At 40.4% G+C, this 18,884-nt stretch overlaps 1 pseudogene across 1 annotated transcript; it reads left to right on the top strand.

The window, feature by feature from the left end:
- The first annotated feature begins 10,000 nt into the window (after positions 1–10,000).
- Positions 10,001–18,578, top strand: LOC125540308 (disease resistance protein Pik-2-like; annotated as a pseudogene). The gene is made up of 2 exons (XR_015617703.1): positions 10,001–10,948; positions 16,249–18,578. The product of XR_015617703.1 is annotated as a disease resistance protein Pik-2-like (transcript).
- The last annotated feature ends 306 nt before the right edge of the window (positions 18,579–18,884 follow it).

The raw sequence follows: 18,884 nt of genomic DNA, 5'->3' as shown, positions 1-18,884 counted from the left end.
GAACTCTAGATCTGGCACCCCTACATGACTAAGACGTCGAAGGAGGAAACCACACCTGCCATCCACGAACCATGAACCCAGCACACGATCCACCATCTTCCAGATGCCGACGATGTAGACCACAATCTGCATCCACTCCCAGACTACCTCCCAAGCTCCGCGTCGGTGCTGGAGCAAACGCCGTCGCAATGGAGGGGCCCGAGGACACAAGTCCATTACAAAGATGCCGCCGCCACAACATCCTTACTTGAACAGACTGATTTTCAAATTCATCCCTAACCATAGGTCGATCACCTTGTTGGGAAAGGATCTGAAGAATATTTATTCAGCGCCGCCATCGCTGCCGCCAAAGCTAAAGAGGACGGACAGCCTAAAAACAAAGCTACTTTGACCTAAAACTATCCACACGTGTGGATCCGGGACCTCCCACACCATCAACGACCGAGGTCGTCGGTGGAGGGGAGCCGCCATCCTCGAAGGAACTCTCCCGACGGGAGACCCTGGCGAGATCGCACCTTTTCTTAGTTAGGAAGAAAGAAAACGACCCGACTTGTGTCCTATGTCTATAAATCCATTTACTCCCTCCGCCCCATAATATAAGATATGTGGTGTCGTGTTAAAAAATATCTTATATTATGGGATGGAGGGATTAGTACTTATCTTCTTGATGAACAGGGAATACAATACTCCCCACTAGCTAGTAGTACTTCCTGGTTAGCATTCAGACCTGGCTCGAACTGACTTTTCTTCTCGACCACTAGACTAGCTAGAGGATGAATGGACGTGTTCCATTATTTATTCTTTTGGTGGCTGCTGTGGTGGCGTCAGAGGCAGGTGATAGGTGTTGATGTCAAGTTCAGAGGATTCTTCGATTTTGTTTGTAATTTTACTTTTTTGGCTGGTGTTTTGTGCAAAGACTAGCAATGTATCATCTTTTTCAGTTTTGTCAGGTCGGTATGTACATGGCTTGTGTTATGATCTTTATAATATATAGAAGAATGCCCGTGCGTTGCAATGGGATAAAAATATTCTAGTACGTTAGCTTGTGATTTACCTTTCAATAATAATGCGATTGTAAATAAATGTTGAGAAGGTAAGTAAATTAAGGTAATTGATTATCATATACATGGAAGGGTGGACGAAAGGATGGTAGGAAGAAAGATAAAATGAGAACCTTACGTTCTTTTTAAGTAGTAGAGAAGAGATAGAGATAAATGAGACACGTATTACCATGCAAAAAAACAAGATGCAAGACCTGACCAAATAAGGCCCCTCCCAATGCTCCATCTTGTACAGGTGCTAAGCCTTCCACGTAGGCAAAAAATCTGATGTGGCAAGTTATTTAAGAGGAGAGAGATGAGTGTGGTGATCCCAGGAAGAACCAATGCTAAGCGCGTGAACCTAGGCAAAATGTTTAAAAAAAGGAAGTCCACCAATACATGAAGAGTTTTAGTTGCTAAATCATTAAATGAAGCAAGCTTAGCAACCATAAGCTAAGCACCTATGCATTGGGGAGTATAGTTGCTAAGCTATTTAATGTGCTTAGCACCTCATCTAAGCACTCATGCATTGGCAGCAGCCTAACATGGCTTGATAAGATACTAGTCCCCTACATGGTTCTATTTAATAGTGAATGTGTATGTGTATGTTATGTGTAATGCATGTTGGTATCATGTAGAAAATTAATTGCACATTGACATTAGGCAGAAAATTAATTGCATGTAATTACGTGGATATTCTTATTTGATATGTTATTAATTGCATGCTAAACATGTTGAACGCTCGTCATTGGAGAAATATAGGTCATCATATCGATAGTCTTTGATGGTTGAAATTTGTTGGATCTTCTCCTTTGAGATTTTTTTATATTAGTATAGTTATAGATATAAATATAGATAATACATAGTAGTTTGTCTCTCACTACCACATAATAGCGTTATGAAGACACATCTATAGGAAGGGACGGTTACAGAATCTTCAGAGAAACAGAAACAAATGTGGACAAGGCTTTGGAAGCTCAAAGTTGTGCCGAAAGTGTGAGTGTTTTGGTGGTGAGTGCTAAGGGGAATTCTTCCCACTGAGTGCACTTTAAAGCATAGACACATAGCTGTTTTGGCAAGGTGCAAAGTCTGCCTTGATGCATATGAGGACTTATATCACGCATTGATCAAATGCACTCATGTCAAGCTTTTCTGGAAGGAGGCACGAGAATCCTTATCTGTTAAACTCCCGGAGCTTCATACAGAAAGTTGGTCAAGGGACATCTTGTGTGACCCTAGGTTTGATGATGTGGATCAAGCAAAAATTATCACTATCATGTGGCCGATCTGGACTTCCATGAATAATATAACACATGATAGAGACAACTTGCATCTGGCTCGCTCAATAAAGATGATCAGAGAGACCTTGTCTTTGCTAGAAATACCTCAACAACATGCAAGGATCTTACCGGGTCATGGTTGGAGACCTCCTGAAGAAGACTGTATTAAAATCAATACGCATGCTAAAATATCTATGGAGGCAAGGCTGTGCGGTCTGGGAGGTGTCGTCAGATCTCCTGACGCTTTCTTGACCGCCTGGTGTAAACCGGTCCGGGGTATTACTGACCCACTAGTAGCGGAGGCTCTGGCTCTCCATGAGGGAGTGGTGTTTGCTCAGCTACGAGGCTTTGTGCGAGTAGAGATGGAGACCGACAGCTTGGAGGTCGTCAATCTTTGGAGCTCGTGTCGTTCTTCGCGCTCGCTAATAGAGTCTGTGTTACTTGATATTGAGGGACTAGCTCCTTCATTTTCCTTTTTTTTTACTATTAGTCATGTAAAGAGACATGCCAATATTCCTGCTCATCTGTTTGCAAAACATGCTTGCACATCGGAAGCGACGGATTGTTAGATGAACAATCCTCTGAGCTTGCTGATCACCAGTCTTCTGGCTGACAGCGCTGGAGCCCTTTCGTTTGAATAAATCCCTCAATTCCCCGCAAGAAAAGAAGACACATCTATAGCACATCCTTAGACTGAATTATGTGCGATGCAGGCATCGCAGTTTATGGTTAAAACAAAATGCGTGTCCAGAAACGAAAATGTCCAATTACCCCATCCATCGGGCACGATATCTATATGTAAACAATTTGGGCTACATGGCACACAGTTTGCCATATAGAGACGTGTGCGAAAAGTCGTGGTAAAGCACATGATAGAGCGAACGTTCGCTCGGTCGATTTCACGCTTCCACCAGCGACACATTCTTTGTCACTAAACCACTCACACGCTCACGCCAGCACCTTATCTCCTCTATGAATCAGTGTGAGAAAAGGAGACGTCCAGTCCCTTCCTCATCTCTGTGCAAGAGTGCTGACAAAAAAGAGAAACACCTCACAGCTCCCCAGACTTCGTGGGGCATCCTCCCTGTCTCATGGTAGAGCGCCTCAGACTAATGGCCTCTGCCTCCTATGCTGCCTCCTCGCATCAGCTCCTTCTCACGGCAAGCCGCCTCGACGCCCTCAGCAGCTACTCGATGATGCCGCACAACCCAATTCCGTGCCTTTCTTGTATCAACGGATTGCCTCTATTACCAAGTTTTCTCCTTGTCGTCTTCCACACGATTCAAGTGTTGCCCAGTCACATACTTATCCATGAGAGGTATGAATAATGACCCCCCCTCCCCTTTAGTTCATACGAGGTTAATTTTAGGAGGATTTTCACGAGGTGTTTGTAGGGGGTGGCACATGATGGACTTGTATGATGAGGTCGCATGGTGGAGGAATATCTCACCATGGTGTGTGTTCAATTTGGAGAGGAAGTGAAGGCGCGGGGTTGGTCATGCTTGCTTGACCGCCTAGGTGGAATTGAGAGGAGAAAGGAGATGTTGGTGGTGGAGGTTAGGTCATGTGAGCTACAGGGGTATCGATGTGTCGAATGCAGTAGGGAAGAGCCTATAAGTTCCCCATGTTTAAAAAGAATTGGTGTTTAAACAAAATTAGGAATGACTGTCCGAGTGATAAAATTTGATGAGGATTTTAAGCTTTTGAGCTTCAATATTAAGACAAATGAAATAACAGGATTTTCCCATGTTAGCATAAAAGATTTCGTTTGCTTCTTCAAAGTATCCAAACCCAATCCCAATTCCAACAATGGTTGGAAGGTTTGAATAATTTTTTGGAATTTTAATTAATACATTTCTTAGAATATTAAAAGATCATATTCCCATTCAAAAATTGGGAAGAGAGAGGAAGTAGCAATGATTCCTCATATATAAAGAGAGTTAGAAATTGCCTTTAAATATTAATTCAGATTGTGTGATTTGGAGTACAAATGTACCTTTTGCTATTTAAATCCTAAAATTAGTTTTCAAACTATTTTGTAAGGCCTATTACAGCCTTTATTTTCAGAAGGACGTTTTTATAATACATTTAGGTCAGCAAATATATGAAGAAGGCTCTATATTTGTGATTTATTTTAAATATTGTTTTAAAAAATATGATCATTTTTTGAAATTTAAAAAAAATCATAAGATGAACTTAAAAAAAATAAAAAAAAACAGAAAATGAGAAAAAGAAACAAAAAAGGAAATAATGAAAAAGAAAAAACGAAAATTGAAAACCCCATGAAGAAACAGGAAACCCAGTAAAAAGTAATAGAAAACCATTCTCCCCATTCGTATAATGGGCCGGCCCATTGCTAGAGCTGCCAGGTATCGCCTGTGTGTTGTATCGACAATTCGACGCAACAAGCGGCGAATAGCGTTTTCTGTAAATGATATGTATCGCTTATACTGATATTTATCAGTGGAAATTGGTCACAGGCGTCCTGATGACGGCGAGCCCATGAGGGAGGCACTACGCATTGGTTTTCAGAAGGTTTGAGAAGCTTCTCATCTGGTTTTGGCAAGCTCCCAGGCCGGGGTTTTCCCTCCTGTTTTTATTTTGGTTTTTAGTTTTGAGTTTATTTATTTTCCATTTCTTTAGCATTTATTTTTATTTTAAAAAATCCTTTTCATTTTTCACTTTTTTAAAATTCTTGAAGAATTTTTAATACTTGTGAATATTTTTTAAATTCCATGACTTTTTTAATTCATAAGCATATTTTGAATGTGCAAAAATCTTTCAAATTCACAATCATCTTTTAAATTATTGAACACTCTTTGAATTCACAAAACATTTTTCAGAAAAACAAATTGACAGAAACATTTTTCAAATTGCAGAAGATTATCTAAAATTCATAAACATTTTAAAATTTGCAAACATTTAAATAATCTATAAATGTTTTTTGCAAATGTTAGAACATTTTTCAAATTCATGAAAAAACTGTATTCGCAAGCATATTTTAAATTTGTGAACACTTTTGAATCAATATAAAATCAACTGAACAAAAAGGATATTAAAAAGTCAGAGAAAAAAGAGTTGACTTGGTGGGAGCATTGCGTGTACCATGGGCTGGCTCAATGGGCCATGTCGATGTACACGACGCGAGGCTAAGCGGCGCGAGCGACGCCATAATGCTGCTCGAGTTAAGCCATACATATCAGCCCCCCACATGACAACCGTCCAATCTAGACCGAACATCGAGTGCATCACCTGTATCTCTTTCCTTCGTTTTCTCTCTCTAACATGTGGGGGCCACCCAGCCTCTCCTTCCTTCAGATGGAGTCTGAGCCCCTCTCACGACATCCATGGCATGTCCACCTTAGACACAACCGTGCATGGCCTTCCCGTGATTCCTCAACCTTCAATAAATAAGCCAAGACCCCCGTGACCAAGGGCACAACTTGTACCCCTCTAGGAATCGAGCATCCCAAGCGTCGTTAGATCTAGATTATATCACTTAAGCGCACCAAACCGGCACGCAATCATGACCATAAATCTCAGATCGAGCGCTATGATTTAAAACCGATCTACTGCACCAGGACGTGCCACGTGCCATGTGTCCAATTCCCGCCTGTGGACTATCACCTTGCAGAAAAGCCCCTAGAACTTCGAACTACCATAAGTTTTTACTGGTAGCTCCAAATTCAGCAAAACTTTTTGCATATTGTTTCTTTGAATTTGTCTAACTTTTCAAATGATCCATCTATATTTTCGTAATTGTTCAAATTTGAATCTAACCTTGTTATGGTTATAACTTTTGATCTATAACTCCTTTGGAAATGAATCTTTTTTGCATAATAATCTACTCAAACTTTTCATTGAATAACACTGAGTAGCTACAGTTATGATGAGAGTTACTTCTAGTTTTTTATCTTGATTTATGTTTATTTTAACCTAGCAAAAGTAGTTCCAATTATTTTTAACATGTTTTTAAAAGGGGTTATAAGTGGCAACCAAATCATGTGTTTTATTCCATCAAAGGACCAAAAATAGAGTTTTGGTGGTGTCCAAGAGACGACTCTCTGAAGGAAGTTTGCAAGATGCAAAGCCAATAGATACTACTTCCAAGCAACAATACTAAAATTCTTATTTGGGAAATGCGTAGCTTTGCACTATTGTACTGTATTTCTTTTCAAATGAGATTTGCCATGACACACATGGAAACTCAAAACCCAGAGCTTGGGAAAAGAATCAAGTTCATCCAAAGTTATGATCTACTCCATCCGTTCCTAAATATAAGACCTTTTAGAGATTCCAATATGGACTACATACGGAGCAAAATGAGTGAATTTACACTCTAAAAGGTCTGTATTCAAATCTCTAAAAGGTCTTATATTTAGAAACAGAGAAAGTATTAAGTTTTCTAACACTCATAGACTTCCATCTATTTGGTAGTTTTTTTCGCAATACATTGACTGTGGCAAGTAGCTCATACAGCGCTTCCTCGATGATGGCATATCTAGTTGGGCAAGGGAAGGAGCCATCCACGTGAGAGAAATGTACCTTGTTCCGATGAGATGAGGAAGGGCATATTGAATGACGAGAGACAAAAAAAGAACAATAATTGGGAGAAAGAATATGGAGTTAGGAGGAAAGCCGCACCACTTACGTTAAATCCAATGTTCTAGAAACAATTGTTGGCCTTCGATGTGTGCAATTTTTTTTCCTTACTACGATAATGGGAACAAACCACGTGACACGTGCTCTTCAATGTGATGATCTTTGAATCGAACAAATTGGCAAATTCACCCTCAAAATTCTTGCCCTGGCCTATATATACATTGAAATTCCTTAATTTACTATTTGGTCTTGCCAACCCATGTAAGATATAAATAGATCACCTAGCCAAAAAATAAACATTTATAGAACTTTGAAGATATATCACTTGGCAAACATGCTATATTTACCACACTATATCCATCAACACATTTTATGCGACATGTCTTAAACATGTTAAACATAAATGGAACAAGCTATTTAGGTTTCATCATGACACATTTTAATTAGAAAAGGTAGGAAAAAAGCGGAACACTAAGGCCCTGTTTGGGACACGTGATAGGAAAAACAAGGTCATAGAAAAATTGTAGGAATTAGATGACATGTCTTTTATATCATTAGTGGCAATTTAAATTTCCTAGTGCAAAATGTAGTTCTAACCTTGTTCTTTTCCTATTGCTTGGTGCAAAACAATATAGCCTTGGATCTAGGTCCAAACTTGCACTTACTTACTATACTATAATTCATGAACGTAATTACTGGTATATGTGTATCTAGAGACAAATTAATGCTTTTATCTGCCATCGTTTTTCGCCATTTTAGTTTTTTAATGAATTCCTCAATTACAGTAGCAGCCATTCATATCTCATCCATTATATATAATGGTTGCCATTGCAAAATTTCTCCATCACAACCTACCAAGACAACTATCGACATCTCTTATCAACGCCACAACATTACCACAATGAGGACAACCCTTATGCTACTCCTGACCCTCGCTTTCGTCATGCTACCATCAGGTATAGTCCATTCATGCAACAACTTGCTCCAACGATACATCGTAGCAAATTATAGTAATAATGTTCTTTTTGTGGAGATGCTTTTCACACACGGCGGATTGGTAAGGTTGTTGGGCATTTATTATCCCACCATTGACGACATCATGTAGTCCCAACGCTTGCAGCAACTCATGAGGTGACTGGTATAACCAGAGGTGGAGGGAGAAATGCAAATAAGGTGCCAAGTGTGACTGGGTGTCCCACTGTGTTCCTAACGGCTGCAATTGCGCACTGTGCGGTGATTTCAACCTTCCACCCACGGGTCCTATGAAGAAAGTAATATTAACCAGACAGGGTGTGTAGTTTTTGCAAGCATATGATGTGTAAGTCACATGAGCATAAAACCCAATGATTGTACATCTTATATCAACATGGTTTTTGTTAGTGGAATATGATTCGAAATAGTTGCATTTTCAAAAGGTATCGCAATGGGGGCTCCATTATAAATTCATGTATTTTGCTTACTTTGCAAAGGAGGATCCCTAATTGTTTTTCTTTAAGATCTATGATGGTAAAATATCTTAGAAAGAGCGGACACGAGCAAGATGGGCCCAAACGAAAGCCCGAGGATGGTTTGGGCTGAAGATGGGGTTTTCTAGTTTGTGTTTTTTTCATTTGGTTTGGGTTGAAGCTGGAGGATTTGTTGGTACAGGCTCAAATGAAACGGAACTGGGTTCAGATAGTTTATAGAGCTCCCGCTCTGCGCTTAGCTAGGAGAGCCAGAAGGCGCCCATGCACCCCACAGTCATGGGCCAACCGACCACATGCGACATGGTCAATCACCAGGACTCACACACCTAGATCGTTCAATCAACAGTTCACATAATGCAAAAAATAAAAATCATGAATTCAAAAAAGTTCACGAGTTCACATATTTGAAAAAAGTTCATCGTAAATTTGGAAAAAGCTCAACAATTTTGAAAAAAAAGTTCACAAATTTGAAAAAGTGCATGGATTTTGGAAAAAATCATAAATTTGGAAAAAGTGTGTGGGTCGAATATATTCATGCATTTTCGAAATGTTTGTGGATTCAAAAAAGTTCACAAATTAGAAGAAATATTTGCATCTGAAAAAAGTCCACAAATTTATGTCCTGACATATTTTTATTTAGTAGATTTTACTCAATTTTTATGTGGAGTTTATATTTTGAAATCAACTTCTAAAATTGAAATTAAAATGGCAAGTTTCTCAAATGGTATGTTAATTTAGCAACATATTACCATGTTTCTGACTGAATTTAAAAACTTTTTTGTGTTCTTTGAATTTTAAACCAAAAATTTGAACTTGAAACTGAAACATTCTCTCAAATTGTATGTAAATTTTAGCTCAGATTTTACCACATTGGTTACTGACTATGCTTGATCTGCTTATTGTTTTCAATATTTCTTCGCTCTTCAAATTTTTATTATGTTGTCGAAATACTAACGAAACAAGAAATAGAAAATATTCAAAGTGCAATGTTATGAAACAATTATAGTAAATCAAACATATTACATTGACCAATTTCATAAAATATGAGTTGGAATGACATATAGTATAAGTGGAGCTTGTTGTATTAGTTTTTAAGTTCAAACTTTTGGTCCAAAATTTAAATTGCACAAAATAGTTAAAAATTCTAGTAAATCAGGCATACTTTAGTGAGCAATCTGATATTACAGTTGATGTCTTAAGTTCAGTCATGAGGAAAGGAAAAAGAGATTACGTGATAAAGAGGAGACAAAAAAATTCTGATGACCCTGATGACTAACAAAACCATTAGTAAAATCCAACTAAGAAAACAATTCATAAAAAAGGCGATAACTGACAAAACCGAGGTCAAGAGCAGTTAATTAAGAAGGTGCGAAGTATTGTGAATGGTTTTGGGAGATCATAGTGCAATCTGAAGAAGATCAAAATTCGAAATTGTAGATTGAACCCTAGGAAATGTTCGATTGGCAAGGTACACTTTTGTTCCCATTGGGAAGTCAACTCATAAGCCGAGTCGTTCGACATAAGAGTATATTTTAGGTTGATCGCGTGCATCTAGCTGGCCATGCATGGCTGTTGGTGATGCAAGTTGCTTCAGAATATAATGCACTCTGTCAGCCAACGACTCGTCTTTTGTCCCTTTTCTATGTTCTCAATCTTGATAAAACTCGGCATCTCCGATCCAGCCATATCCACCCTTCCAAAGAGTGGAGAGAATCGAGAGAGGGAGAATGGAGGCCGCGACGCAGCTTGTCTCCATCGTTGGGCAGTTTGTGGGTGAGGAGTACCAGCAGCTCCGCGGCGTCGGTGGGCAGGTGGCTGTGCTGAGCGACGAGCTGGACACCATGAACGCCATCCTCCGCATGTTGTCCGACGCCGAGGAGGGCGCCGTGGACCACTTCATCCGGGTGTGGATGAAGCAGGTGCGCGAGCTCGCCTACGACGCGGAGGACTGCGTGCACCTCTACATCCTCCGCATCCGGTGCCGGCCGAGAGACCGCTTCCTCCTCTGGTCCAAGCGCGTCCTCGCGACGCTCTTCCCTCGCCGTCGGCTGGCTCGCGAGATCCAGGAGCTCCGCGCTCGTGCCGTCGTGATCAGCGAGCGCCATGCGCGTTACGGTCAGCCGTGAGGCGCTACTGAGATGCACTACTTCTTCTATAGCCGCTCCTACGCCCGTGCTCCGCCATGTGCTCGGCCGGCCGGCAGCAAACGACCCTGACCATCTCGTCGGCATCACGGAGCAGGCTGATAAACTGTCCAACATGGTGAAGATGGTGGGTGGGAATGAGCGTGACAGGAATCTCAAGGTGTTCTCCATCGTGGGATTTGGTGGCTCCGGAAGCTGGACGAAGAGTTCCCACACCAAGCGCAAGTGTCTGTGTCCCAGGCGTTCGGCGGCACAAAGGATCTCGAGGGATTGCTGAGGCGCATTCTTGGACAGATCGTGCAGGCGAAAGCAGATAATGCAGAAGGCATCAAGGAAGAGAACCCCCTTGATGGCATCGACAACAAGGATGAAGGCGCCCTCACCAGGATGCTCCACGAGCTTCTCAAGGATAAGAGGTATATATAAGCACACACAAACTATATATCTACATATTACTTAGTTATTTTTTTAATTTATCATTTTGTCTATTAAGTTTAATCTATCTCAAAGTTCTCAAAAAATAATCAATGAAAGAAAAGGGAAGTGTGTATAGCCTGTCATTTATGGGATCAAGATATAAGATAAAACCAGCAAATCATATGAACATGAACAAATTATGGCTAATTTCAATATGAGCAAGGTCGTTGAATTTCCCCGAGTACCGAGCCAGAGATACAGATGATGTGGCCAACTGTGGTGTCGAGTGGGCAGGACAACGATGCCGACCCGGGGTTGCTGGGGGGTTTGATTGTAGGCAAGTCGATGGTTGAGTTGAGACGTCTGCTCGCAACATCCATGAAGGGGAAATCCACTTATGTTTTATCCTATTTTTTCCCAAGGAACTAAGGTTTCGCTAGTCCCTTAATTAATTTTATCATCCCACGTGCATACCGTGTGAGACTTATCTCACGTGCAAGATAATACATCAAGGTAGATTTATTCAAGAAAAGACATGGAATCAGTCAATGACATGTGACAGTGGGTATGACAAATCTGAGCAACAAAGTTCGGGAATCACTTACTCATGGGTGATCGTTCACAGGTCAAATCCAATGATTTTAATTTTATCCATGGATATGCATATGGATACGGAGATATGTGGACGCCTTGACGGTTATGCATTGGTACGGTATCAGGAAAACTTTTGCCCAATAATTGATCAGTTTGTCTAATTCACATCTAAATGTTTTAAAAAAATGTCACATCTAAACTTTCACAAATAACACATCAACAAGGAACAAAAAAAACTGAGACAAAAAAATAGACCACAAACATTATGGACATCAGGTTAGATGTGACATAACTATGTCACATCTTATGTCACATTTAGATGTGTTCTAGACAGATCCATAATTAATCTGCGGCAGATGCCTGTGAATTTGCTTGTTGGGCATGCACGCAGATTTTTTTTTATGGATATCTGTTGGATACGCGTATAGCTATATGGCAGCTTTTACAGTACCCTGGTACTCCCTCGGGTAGAGAAAGAGTACCCTTCAAATCTGACAGTCCACCTAAAGGGGTAGTTTAGTCTTTTTTTTCTCGCGGCCTTATCTGACCCTGATCAGATCACGCCAGATAACCCCTTGGCAATGCGAATCGTGATCGGGCCATCATGCACGGCATTAGTTACGCACGCTGCCAACAATGGAATCCTTGCGCATGCCTTCCTTCCTCGGCTGCATGGTGGTGTCGTCCTCCCCAGGATGACGGCGCTATTGCCGCTGCTCTCATTTGCAAAGCATCACAAATAAGTTGATAACAACACAAATTGTTGCCCAAATCAAAGAAGTATGGCAAATTGTATCAATCAGTGGAAAGATCTTATTTTCTTTGCGTTGGAACTTATCGATCAAACAGACCATGACTAAAAATTATGGGAAAATCACACAAAATCGCTCATGTACACAGACAATTAAAACAAAAAAATACATTCTTAGGCTGGTCATAGTGGGAAGTAACTTAGACTAGTGTCATATGCATGACACTAGTCTAAGTTACTACCTTCATAATACAAAGTAACATAATAGTAATATCATAGATGGCTTCATTTATTAACTTATAGACTCATCTTGTCTCAGGAAGCGCTATGTTACAGTAACATATTATGTTACTACCTCTCATTAACTACTTGTCACATAAGCAAAATTTTCTTGAAGTGCGTTATGTTACTATCTAAGTTACTCCCACTATGACTAGTCTTATGGGACACATGGGAGGGACTTCTAGCATCCAACTCGGTCATGACGCCCGCGGATCCCACATGTTTAACCTTATTGGCCAGATCAACGGCACATTTGAACGCCGAGCACTTGGACAAAACCCACATGATAGAGCTCCAGCCAGCCTAGTGATCCGGCCTCCACCTGATCATTGCTCACGTGGTAGGTTACCATACCCGTTTGACGCGGCTCCGACGAGTCCTTGGCTTGGCGACCATGCCTTGGTGATCGTCTGTCTCTCTAATGTGCGCACACCATAGTCACCGCCTCACCGGTGGCTATCCCGGTGAGGATTTGTTTTTTTATGAAGCCCTGTGAAGACTTAGGGTTCCAGATATGAATAATCATGATTGAGTTGAATTGTTACCACTCCTACGATAATCACTGCGAATATTAAGTTGCAACCGTGATGTACGATGAGATGAGAATAAAAATAAAATAAACAAATTGCTCCTCGATTACGTTTTTGCCACTATGCTCGAGGTACTCCCTACCTTTTTCAGCTGGTACTCTCTCATACAAGTGTTGGAGTACCAATTAAGATCATCCGTTGGATTAATGAAAATGGATGGCTCATAACCATTTAGGGGTACCGTAAAGGAGCTCAGCTATATATGTTTAGGGCTTCTGAAAATTTAGTATTCCAAAACCAAAATGAATATTGTACTATAAGAAAGGGCACGAAAGGCAGCAAATTTTCACATGAACTTCTACTCGCAGCACCAGTCTTTTTTATTAGCCACCTAGTCTTGGAATCCACGAAGCCTGAAAAACATCATATGTGACCTGTTCCAGCACCTAGCATATTGGCACAGTTCTTTTGTCCGATTCTCTTAGAATCTTGAGAATCGGACCTTCCCCGGGTTCTCCAAGAATCTTAAACCCATATTTGTTTCACAATCCTAGGTAGTCCGATTCTTAAGATTCTTGAAGAATCAACCAAAAAAACTGGGCCTGGCCAGCATGTATGGTGCGCGACCAGGGGAAAGTGAAAAATTATGATTGTGCCACTGTCAAGTGTTTTGGCTGTGTCATCCTGTCCCGTACCTTCAACGGTGTGCCTCACTGTGAATGGTACCGTGCAGTGCATCTCCTCGCCATTGCAGTTGACATGACAAGTGACGCATCCCATAGAGGAGGAAACTAGTCAAAGGAGACAGCAACAAGGGGCTAACCTCACAGCAAGTCATGAAGACAGCGCGCTGGGTCTTGTGAAAATTTTCTTTGGAAGCGTTAGTGGCACATACACAATTCATGAAATTCTAGTGGCTGTCATGGAACTTTGGAACTGGAAAGTGGCACAGACCAAATTTTTATTTAGTCTTTGGGTGGACTCTTGCATGACCAGGGAGAAGAGAGTGAGCTAGTATGTCTCCCAAAAGAGAATGCCAAAAACTAAAATTATTGTAGCATCTGATATCATTGTAAAGTAATTGTTTGTCACACGAGATTAGGATGATATGGCATATAATAAATAAGAATGGATAATAATGCTATATGTAGTGAACCAACCAACCTCGTACAAGTGTCGTATGGTCTCCAGTTAGGGGGGGGGGGGGGGGGAGTATGGCCGGCCTCGCCAGAGGGAGTGAGGGTGGAATCGAAAAGAAGGAAATAGGGTCAAGGGTTAGGGTTTCCCTGCCGAGGCTTATATAATGCCTATCTATCTGAGATGAGCCTAGATAGACATCCATTAATAGTTTCTGTATGTGAGATGGGCCTCTTCTTTGGTCCGCTTGTAATTGTTTTCAAGGTAGGCCTATCTGCTCGCCTGCGTTGGAAAGATCTAGTTTTCGACACGCACGTTTCTGCCTTTGACCTTTCCGAGATATAGGCCCAAGAAAACCCATCTCAAATAGCCTATTTTGTGGTAAGCAGAGAGCGAGCAAACGCAGACCTCAAGCAATGCACGCTTTGCGTGGCGGGTTAGCCTACCTAGTTGGGAATTTCGGAGAAGTGAACAAAAAAAAAGATAGGAAATCTGAAAAACAGATAAAAAAATATATAATATTGCAAAACAATAGAAAAATATGGAGGACTTATAAAAAGTTGGTACAAAATAAAATTGTTCCCGGATTTTAAAAATATTTGCAAAGATGAAAATATGTTCCTTAATTTCAAAAATGTTTATTCATTTACAACATGTTTGGTAATTTTTAAAATTCTCTTGAACGTAAAAATATTCGTGAATGATTTTCCTAAATTCCCACAAATGTTCAGGAATTTTTAAAAATGTATTTCGCTTTATTTAAAATTTTCAATGTTCCTTGTTTTGTAAAAAAAGATTTGAGAAAATATTCACGAATTTGTAAAATTTCCATGAATTTTAGAATATGCTCATGATCTTTAAAATGTATCTGAATTTTTAAAAAATTCAAGAAACTAAAAAATAATCATGAATTCAAAAAGATCTCATGAATTTGAAAATGTTCTTGAATTTCAAAAAATATACATGAATTTTTTTTTATGGATTTAGAAAATATTCTGAAAAACATGAACTTGTAAAAATGTTCACATATTTTTAATAATTTTGAATTTACAAATATACATAGTTTCAAAAATGTTCCCAAATTTAAAGTGTGTTATTGATTTTAAAAAATCACATATTATAATGTAGAACAAAAAATTGAAGGAGATAATGAAAAGAATAAACAGAAAATAAAAACTGTTAGAAGAAACAGAAAAAAGGAAAAAAAACCAAATAAGGTTCTATAACCTTCTTAAAAACGTCGGGAGAACGAATAAAAAAAGATAGTGAGCCACCTATATAGCTGCTAGGGTGCTTGTTTGGTCAACATTCTCTGCATTACAAAAGGAATAGGGTTTGCCTTGCCGGCCGTCTTAGAAACTCCCTTTGATGCCCTTAGTGTAGTAGTGAGTATTATTGATCCATGCATTAGTATGTACCGTAAAATCATCATAATATTTTTTTTCTTGGTATACATATTTTCCTTCAGCTAACCAATACTACTCAGCATTAACGTACATGTATGTCCCTGGGAAGAAAACTCAAGCCTAAGTGTTTCCCTAGAAAACATACATATTCCATAAAAAATGGAACACATGCATCGCTCTAGATGGTCATGCACAAAGCTCTTAAGGTGTGCTGATGTAACGTCAGTGACCGGGTACGGAAACCATAAACTTTGATGCACCGATAATTTAGTTAACAAAGTATTATCAATTGATCTTCAAAACTGCACGGACAATTCTTCAAGCGATCGATCTAGTGAACTCTTATTACAATAGTTGGATATTGATATATTTTATTACTACGGTAAGAAAATACAAAACATTAAACATTTACATTATTGTATAATTATTACAATAATAAAAACATATACAAAATATCTACATTGATTATCTCATGTCTTGAAAATGAGGAGTTAGGTAATATCATGTATTTTTATATGCCCTTGTGTAGTCGTGTTTACGCAATTAATGGCGATTTATGAAAAAGGCAATTAACTATGGAATTCCTATGATAAAACCAGGTACCTCATTGTGGTTGATGATGTATGGACGGTAGCAACATGGGATACAATCAGACCCAAGTTGCCAGACAACAAAAACGGCAGCAGGGTCATTGTGACCACTCGGATAGAGAGTGTAGCCGAAGCATGCGGTGATGCTAGTGTTGATGGAGACAGCATTCATCAGATGAAACCCCTTGATTTTGATGACTCCAAGAAGTTGTTCCTCAGCAGAGCATTTGGTTCAGAGAAAAACACTTTGCACAATGATCTGAGAGGTGAAATGGACAAAATCTTAAGAAAATGTGGTGGGCTACCAATGGCCATTATTAGCATTGCCAACCTCTTGGCGAGCTACAAATCACCAGAGAGCAAAGATATGTGGGAAAGAATATGCAAGTCAATTGGTTCTCAAATGGAGAACCACCCTACCCTTGAGGGCATGAGGAAAATAGTTACTCTCAGCTATAACCACTTGCACTATTATCTCAAGGGTTGCATAATGTACCTTAGTATTTTCCCAGAGGATTATATAATCACCAAGAAGCGGCTCTTGAAGAGATGGATCGCTGAAGGACTAGTTGCCGAGATCCGAGGTTTGACCTTAATGGAGGCTGCAGAAGCCTACTATAATGAGTTATTGAGTAGGAACATGATTGTTCAGGCCGATGATCCCAAATGGACGGTGGAGACGTGTCAGGTACATGACATGGTCCTTGAGGTCATGGTGTCCAAATCCCTGGAGGCTAACTTTGTTAGCCTAGTAGGTGGCTCATATGAAGGGATGTCCTATGGTAGCATTCGCCGCCTGTCCATCCATGGTGGAGAGGTAGTATCCGAAGGCTCTCGGTCCAACAAAATTGCAACCTCACATGGTAGGAAGAATGACATCGAGGTGATGAACATGGAGCATGTCCGATCACTAAGCATGTTTGGCCCTGAAGATAACATGAAGATGCTTGATCGTCTAGGTGAGTTACGTTTGCTCAGGGTACTTGACCTGGAAGACTGCACGGCCATAAAAAAACATTTGAGACATGTTTGTCGCATGTACCTTCTCAAGTTTTTGAATTTGAAAGGAACAAGTATTAGTGAGATGCCTCCGGAAGTCGGTGACCTAGAAAATTTGGAGACCCTTGATGTACGTCAGACGCACCTTGAAGATCTACCGGGAACGGTGAGAAAGCTAGAGAAACTGGAACACCTCCAATTCAACAAGAAGGACGCCATAATTTATACGTCTTGGAGAGCAAGCAAGGGCCTTGGTAGGATGAAGGCACTACAGACGGTGAATGCAGTAGTTTTCGGAAGTGATGCTGATGTTGTGGAAGAGCTCGGTAACCTACAACAAGTGAGAGAGTTAGGTATGGATGTGGACTGCGGTCCCCTTGATCTGAATGTTAGGAAAAATCTTGCTGTGTCCGTGGGCAAGATATATTCCCTGAGGTGGCTCAACGTTACCGACCATCCTTGGGTCAACCGTACCAACCCTCATGGGCACCCACGATATTTGGACTTCATACATGAAATCGACCCCCCGCCGCGGCTCCTCAGATATCTTAGGATCGGCTCAGGCATTAGCAAATTGCCCGACTGGGTCGGGTCTCGGGTCACTGAATTATCTTACTGAGCTTTTCCTCTCTTGGACATACTTGGTTGGTGACCAACTGTTTGGCCCAGTATGTAAGCTGCCAAATCTGTTGGGCATACATTTGGAGGCGTACTACTACGTTGCTCCAGAGCTGGTTGCACAAACTGCCCACAACTTTCCAGCACTCAAGAACCTGTACCTGAACTTCGATATTGACTTTATGGAAGTTCTCAGATTTGAGGAAAAATAAATGTCAAAGCTCGAGAAACTCCAGGTGAGATTTCTACACAAAGAATCTACGATGCTCGAAGGCATGGAGCATTTGACAAGCCTTAAAGATGTGGTTCTCGATGGTAACAAAGACAACCCTGCATTGCACCGTGCAGTGAAGCGATTAAAGACGATGAACGGGAACCGCCAAAAATCCGATGAGATCAAGGTTGTGGTTAAATACGGCGCCGTGCAGTGGCCCAGTGTGTAGTTAGATGTGGTGATCGCTCTGTTTTGTCACTCTGCTTGATTACAGGAGTTTGGTTTGGTTCCCTTTTATTCAGTATCTGTTTCACAAGTGTTGTTTTTTGAGGTTTTTCTTCATATCTCTTTACTACTTTCCTGTAAGTTGTCGTTGCCAACTGGTTATCCCTACCATTGTGGTGTCGTTTGCTTCTTGTCCTGTAAAGCTAGCTGGGGGTCCTCAGCAGCTTAAGACTTGAGTTTGTTAAACAAGAATTATTATGATTATGTAATAAAGCCGAAGATTGTGGCAATCTAGACTGCTGTTGTTTTCTTGGTCATTGATTTACCTTTCCAAACAAATGTATATTTCTTAAACTCAGTTCCCCGTCGCTTTCCCCGTTATCTGTTTGATTCACAACCGTCAGACTTCATTGATTTAATTCTTGTTATTGTTCTTACTGTATTGCATTAGCTTGTGGTCCATGAATAGGATCCAACTCAACTTAACAAGACTCGTATTGTTAATAAGCTGAAACTAAGGAAACAAACAATCAAGATGCCGCCCTTGTAACTTTGTAAGTAAAATTCAAGCTTGCCTGAGCAGACGACG

This window comes from Triticum urartu, chromosome 2A (genome assembly GCF_056163025.1).
Source record: "Triticum urartu cultivar PI428250 chromosome 2A, HENAU_Tu73, whole genome shotgun sequence".
In the NCBI taxonomy this organism is placed as follows: Eukaryota; Viridiplantae; Streptophyta; class Magnoliopsida; order Poales; family Poaceae; genus Triticum; species Triticum urartu.
This window is presented reverse-complemented; position numbering and strand designations above follow the sequence as displayed.